Below are 6,934 nucleotides of genomic sequence, written 5' to 3' on the forward strand. Positions count from 1 at the left end.
CTTTTCCTTTATACGACCCTCATACTCAAAACTGACCTCTTCAACTAGGATGTTTCACAAGGAAACAAGACATGTTAAAGGTGTTTACCTTTCACTTTTTGAATAATATGATTTTCTGAACCTGAACTCAAATTAGTCTAAAGACATTTTTTTTTGTATAAAAGCTATCAGAGAAAATCACTGACACCAACTTTATTTGGTTTGGTAGCTGAGGATGGATTTGGATGTAACACACAACTGCTAAATGTCGTCAAGCCTTTTAAACTGCGTGAACATGGTATCTGAGTTTCAATGAAGAAAGTGAACTCCTTCCTGCTTATTAACCAGAGGTCGCGCTGCATAAAATCATCTGTCAGGCCCCTTCAATGTTAAACCTGTGGATGAACCAGAGGAAGTGCTCGGCTGCCGGCGGCGTTGCCATCAGCCGATAAGATAACCAGGCTTTGTGGATATTTGTACAAAGTTCTACCTGAAAGACGGCAGCAAATGAAATCTACCAGCCGCAAAATCTCAACACTACTTCGGATCAGTGAGGGGTGAACAAATCCTGATGATGGTTATCCAGTGGCTCTTTGCAAAGGATTTTATAACTCTCATAAGAAATTCAATTCTCAAGAGAACAACATCCCTCGGTTGAGCTCGCTGAGAGTTAGAAGCTCACCCATGCTGGTTGGTCATGACATTTGCTTATTCAATGGTTTTTATGCAAGGCTGTCATTATAAATGGATCATCACTGATGGTTGATCTTCAGATGTGAAGTTAGAAACGGGTTTCACGTGTTGTAATGAAATTCACTCAAACTAAAAAATATATATATTTGAAAAGTAACCTTTGAAGATTATTGGTGCATTCACTAACTTATTCTTACATCATTTCTATGAATACATAATTCCTTCAAATATCAACTCCTTATCAGTGACTTCACTAAAACACAAATATATTAAACTCTCACTATACATGCAATATATATTCAAATTTTTACGAGGTATCATTTTTGTTGTTATTATTATTTTTTCCTCATGTTGAAAGGATAATTACATTTTCACACCCTGTCCGCCTTTCAGTTTTTTGGTACGGCAGCAGGATTACCCCAAAACTGCCTTTCAGATTTACTGGAAACTTGGTGGAAGGATGATTCATGGGCCAAAAAGAACATTTCGGTGTGAATCTGGACAAATACACTGATCCAGGATTTTTTTTTAAACTTTCTTCTCCTTGTGAGGTAATGTTTTTGGCTCATTCCCAGGGAACAATCATGAATCTTGAAGAAAAGAATCTGGCATGTATAGTAAACTGACATCTATGAGTGTGTGCAATATGGTGCAGCTTCCTTGAGTAAACAACTACTAGGGTCTGTGCTCTATTGAGTGCCAGTCTAGTTTAAATATAAAATACTTTCCCATATTCGTACCCAAATTCAAAGCTGCATCACAACCTCAGCCTTTGCTTTAATTAGTTACAACAAAACATGTCTCAAGTCCTCTTCATCATGACTGTAATGCAGGGAGGAACATTGGCTGCAGGTTTATGGTCAGAAAATGTTCCTCTCCAGCAGAAACACAGATCACTATTTTCCTCCCATGTCCAGATAAATAAACCAGCAAACGCACCAGTTTACACCATTATACATCGTTTAGGTTTATGGGAATAATCTGCACAGCTGGAAAGCACTTTTGACGGATCCCACTGCTTTTATGAAACTATCCATCAAGGACAATTCTGACAGATATTGACCGACCTGGCCTCCTCCGTAATAATTCCTGTATTTTCAGCACTGGCTGGATTAGATTGGCCCGGTGCTTATATCCCCTGTTCCGCGGGTATCCGTTTTTATCACAAAAAAGACGTCGATATATCGAGCAGGCAGGAGACCTGGAGGTGGAACAGATAAAACAGCCGGGGTTAAGTCCGGAGCTTATCCAAGCACGCGCTGTAGTGATCAGATCGGGTGGTCGAGGCTCCTGGCTGCTGCACGCTGCTCCACTGAGGGTCTCTCTCACCAGATTCTCTGCCTAACAATCTGGTATAAGATAGTGTTTTACACAACGAGGTGAACAAGGTGTCAAAGTGTGGGACAAATTCAGCAAATTGACATTTATGAAAAGAGGTTTCAGTGTAGAATCTGGTCCCATGTGAGATACTGTGCCTTCTATCTAATAACAGGGTGGAATCTAATGTTGTTTATGTTGCTTACTCTGGAAAATTACTTTTGGGGAAGGAAAGTAAATGAGCATCTATCTTCCATCATCAGCTCACACCATGATGCCCTCGACCCCCGACTGATCCCATTTCTGCAGCCATCAGTGTGGTTACAGGGCACTGCTACCAGCTGTGCGTGTGTGTGTGTGTGTGTGTGTATGTGTTGAAAATCAAGCTTTCCACCAAATACTGTTTGCAATTTGATCTTTAAAGAAACCAAGAAAAGAAAAAAAGAAATATATATATATATATAACTGTATAGAGTGAGGCTTTGACTCAAATTGGTTCAAGGTGCAAGAAGAAAGTCTTCATGGGTATAAAAGCTTCAGCATCACTTTTAGTAATGAAAGACCGACGCCTTCAGCCCCAGAGCTCTAAACTCTGTTGCTCTCATTACTTCACTTCCAGTGGGAGTTTTAATCTCACTGTATCCTGTGTAATGCACAGTGTAGGTGCACCACACGACATAAGACTCATGTTTCCTTCATATTGTGGTGAGCTGTGGGCTTCTTTAATGCTTATTGCTGCAGGCTTTCCACTGCACTAACTTCTTGGTTCGCCACAGTACACAAAGTGGAGATTCTTCAGACGTGATCTCCACAGCATTCACCTTTCACACATGAAGAAGACACTGGGAGATGGTGTTCACAACCACAGAAAGATTTACAGAACATTCAGGTGAGGGGTGGAGGCTGAAGGAGGCCGGACACGATGTATAACTTCAAATGCGTTTATTTTACACGATCCCCTGAAATGTCCTTATCTTTCAAAGTTCACATCTTTGTCTACATCCTCTACATCTATAACAGCTCTTTTCATCCTATATATTGGTGTTCTTTTTGTTTACTTTAATTTGGTGACCAATGCTGATGTTAGAAATGTCATCAACTTCTATGCCAACATTTCTTGTTTCCTCACGTTGTTTCACTCTGATATGTTCTGGACACTTTAGTAAGTAGCTGGCAGGAAAAGTTTGGGAAAATCTCTGGAGCAGCTGACTTGGACATTTGCGTTTTCAGGTCCCTCTGGACATTTTGTGATCAGGGATTCATTCAAGCTTTGGTAGCGTGTCTTGTAGCACCGTGAGCTGGTAGTCATAGTTCCCCCTAAATGGAAATACAAGCATGAGAAGTGTATCTTCCTTTCTCATTACCTTTGAGAACCTCTGGAGGGCCTGGGCTCCTCTTGCAGCTTCCTTCATATTTAATTTCCTGTCTGTGAGTTTCATGGCCCCGGGTCTCTCAAGAGCACCACATTATATCCACAGCCGAGGCTTTATGTTTGCTCCGTTCTGTTTTATCTCCGAGAGTTTTGTGTCTCTGTGTTGACAAAGCTTAACCGCCAAATGTTCTTTATCTTCTGCTTGGCTGGCATTAAAAAGTGGAAGCTCCTTTCTTTTTGCCTCTGTGCTCAGAAGAAAGCACAGGGGCCATCATCTTTATGGTCTGAGGAGAGGGGGAGGCTCGGTGACGTGTCGGAGAGGCAGAGAAATGACCAGAAACGGAAAAAAGAAAGGTTTAGATCCAACAGAGGAACCAATTAGAATAAAACGACAACACTGCGAGGAGGAAGAGAAGGAGAATCAGTTTGTCTCTTTCCGTGTTATGTATGGTGGATATACAGTGTTAGACTGGGGCTAAAACGGTCCATGATTATTCTTATTTCAGTGTCTTCCATCCAACAGGGACAGGTTGATGGTGAACTGGGAAATGGTGACCAAAAATACTGTGGCTTTAGGTCTTTTGGATGGTGTGACTGAAACACACACACACACACACACACACACACACACACACACACACACACGCACACACACGAAACACTGGTCTCCTCTTTTTTATCGTATCTCAACCTCCACATTTATGATGTTAACTGCAGCACATACTGTTTTGCCTAAATTTACATTTAAATGTCTTTATTTGCCAGACGCTTTAATCTGAAGCAACTTACACATGTACATCCTTCACAATTACCTCACCACCAGGTGTCACCTAACAACTAAATATTACGAGAAGCTTTAATCGTTTAAATCCAGTCGGGCTCAATGATTGCTCGCAGGCTAGTGGCTTCAAAAACAGGACTTTGGCAAATGAGCCGTGACAATAAAATCAGAGCGTTATGAGTTGCAAGAAAATATCTTTTTGAATATCTTCAAAACAGACGTTTTAAGTGCACCTGTCCCTTTCAGCGATGAGCTCAAACCTGCAGTTGAAAGCATCGACGTCTCAAGGTTTTCTGCACATTAGATCCTTCATTATACCGACTGTTTCAAGTCCTCTTCAAAGTTCTTGTCACAGTCTCACTGCTTTTTGTGCTATTTTCCTCCCTCTGCACTCCGAACATTTTGTCAGCTCTTGTCATTTGGATTCTTTATCTCTATCTTTTCTCTTCTTGAGGGAATTATTCTATCCCTCAAAACCCAGACCTTTAAATCTCTGACTGTCTGCCTTCCTCTCAGACGGTTTTGATTGGAGCGTTTCATTTCTGTCTCATTATGCCTCCGTCGCTTTCCTTTTTCTGTTGTGTCTCTATCAATCTTCTTCTTGTTCTTTTGCCTCTCCTCCATTATCCCCCTTTTTTCCCTGTCCTTGCCGTTGCACTTTGCAGCTCCGTCTCCCTCTCAGACCTTCACGCTTTGCAGTTGCTGCTTTGATCTTCCTCTCTCAGCCTCTGTAAAGCAACCAGGGGTCCGTTTCAAAAAGTTACTAACTGCATGAGCTCCTCGCAGTTTGTGATGCAAGTGTTTCCCAAAACTATAGTTCAAACTCTCATGGTAACTACACTGGTTAGTCAGCACACCATCATTACCACCATCAAACCATCATTACGCTACACAGGTTAAATTCTGTAGTTTGAACCTCAACTCTGGAGCTGTGGTTAATGAGAGAAGGTCCCATCGAAGGAAGGAGGTCACCATGTGAGGAACCTGGATCTAATTCAATAACCTTGTAAATGCATATAATACTAATGTCAAGTGCTTCAGAATATATATATATATATTTAAAGGTAAATGTGCATACAAATAAACATCAAACGATGCCTAAAACTGTGACTTTATGTATTTTAATTACATATTCATTTTCCATGAAACCTTATTGCATAAGTTCATTGTAAAGGGTCACATTTAATGACGGGTTTTAATGTTGAGTTAAAGCGAGTTTATCAAATAATGGAGAGTGATCGAAATAAATAAATTGTGTGTTTGATATATAATAATGTATAAGTTCAACTTTATTCAAATCACCTACAGGTAATTCGATTTATTCACACCAGCTCAACATGTTAGAACACCCCTACTGAAAGGGACCCTTTACACTGCGCTAGTGTTAAAAAGTTACATGGAAATCTAATATGTATATAAAATAAGTAAAGTCATAATTACAATTTTGTGAGTGTATTAACTACATAATAACAGGAAACTAAATTCCTGAAACTACAGTGGACTGAACCAACATCTTTTCAGACATGGTTTCATTTTGGGAAACTGTTTGTACCTCGTCATTTCAGTGCTGAGTGGGACAGGGCCCCTGGCTGGTGGGTGTGAGTGCATGTGTGTGTATTTTCAGGTAGGTCTCATCCTTGCATTAATTGGCCCTCCTCCTGTATTAGGCTCGCTCTCCACACTACTTCTCGGCTTTGGAGGAAACATCCTCATGCTTTTATCCTCCCTCTGTACAAGATTTCTGCCTCCAGGCTTTTATTACACCGCTCCACGTTTTCGAGAGAGAGAGAAAGAGAGAGAGAGAGAGAGAGAGAGAGAAAGAGGATTCGGTGGCGGAGTCCTTGCTGAGGGCGGTGAAAGTATCTCTAAGATGGTTCTGTGGGAGATCTGACGTGTTGCTCTTGGGTAATTAGCCGAGTGGTTCTGTAGTACTCATTAATGTGGGCGCATTAGCTTACACTGTGTTCTCTGTCAGGGCAATGTTTTAATTAGAGTGGGTTTTGTAAAGAACTAGTAGTTGTGATTTTTGGACTTCTACTTGACATCTGTGTTTCTTTGACTCTGTGATTTAATGAAATAAAAGAAGAAAAATAAAACCTGTTGTTGAAACTTGTTAAGAATAACAAGTTCGAGTGCACAACGGGGCTTAAATTGAATTGTCAGCCATTATGTTTTGTGAACTGATTTTCCGAACTTACATCCAAGCTAATGTATTTGAAAAGCGACAGGTGTCTCATCCCCAGCCTTCATAAGGTTAAATCAAGTGTCAGTGACTTTGAAAACCACTGGATCTGCTAAGTGAACTTTCAAGGGTGTAATCATTAGTTGACCTTCCAGGCATTTGCGTGTAAATAGATATGAACGTTTGTGTATTTTCGTACGTCTGTTACATCATTTTTTTTTCTTTGAATGGTCCAAGATGCAACACTTGCATGACAGCAAGGTTTCTGACATGTTCCGGAACATACGTGACATTGAATATTGTAGGGGGACAACTGAATTCCTCTTCTGGCAAAGAGGAAGCGGTCGATTGCTATTTCCTAACAATCTTCCTTAACAATCAGTGTGTATATGTCGTCTTTGTTTCGAAAAGACCACTGTTAGGATTTCAATATTTTAGCTATATTCTGTGTCTGACTCAACTCTAAATGAATAAAGATAGAAGCAGTTTGAGTCAGATATAAGGCCTTCACGCAAATGATTAATAATAACCTTTTCCTTCCTAGTGTGTAATCTTGAAATTAGAATGTGTGAGCATCACAGTTCTGTTTCGTTGTTTTGGTTAAATTGCT

The sequence above is a fragment of the Pleuronectes platessa genome, chromosome 15 (genome assembly GCF_947347685.1).
Source record: "Pleuronectes platessa chromosome 15, fPlePla1.1, whole genome shotgun sequence".
NCBI classification, from domain to species: Eukaryota; Metazoa; Chordata; class Actinopteri; order Pleuronectiformes; family Pleuronectidae; genus Pleuronectes; species Pleuronectes platessa.